This window comes from Eimeria tenella, genomic scaffold (genome assembly GCF_000499545.2).
Source record: "Eimeria tenella Houghton genomic scaffold, Eth_scaff2911, whole genome shotgun sequence".
NCBI lineage: Eukaryota > Apicomplexa > Conoidasida > Eucoccidiorida > Eimeriidae > Eimeria > Eimeria tenella.
This window is the reverse complement of record NW_013542788.1, coordinates 2209-2655: the sequence shown is the minus strand read 5'-3', so window position 1 is coordinate 2655 and position 447 is coordinate 2209.

The window sequence follows — 447 nt, the reverse complement described above, 5'->3', positions numbered from 1 at the left end:
ATTTGTTATTTATTATTATTTGTTTATTATGTTTATGTACTATCTATTCATATTTTATTTATTTGTATTTTATTTATTTTTGTTTTGTTTATTAAATGTTATTTCTGTATTTATATTATTTTATTATTCATTACTTATTTATAATTTGTTTTGTTTACTATTTATTTATTTTTTATTTTATAAATCAATTATTGTTTTTATTAGGAAAGATAAATGAAATGTAAATTAAATAATAAATAAATAGATTAAATATGAATAAATAAATAAATAAATGTTAAATATCTGAATGAATAAATAAGTAAATTCTTAACGCGTCTCTGCTGCTGCTGTTGCTTCACCTGCTGCTGCGACTGCTTCATCTGCTGCTGCTGCTTCCTTTGCTGCTGCTGCTGCTGCAGCTCTACCTGGTGCTTCTGCTGCTACAGAATCCGCTGCTGTTGCTGCTCC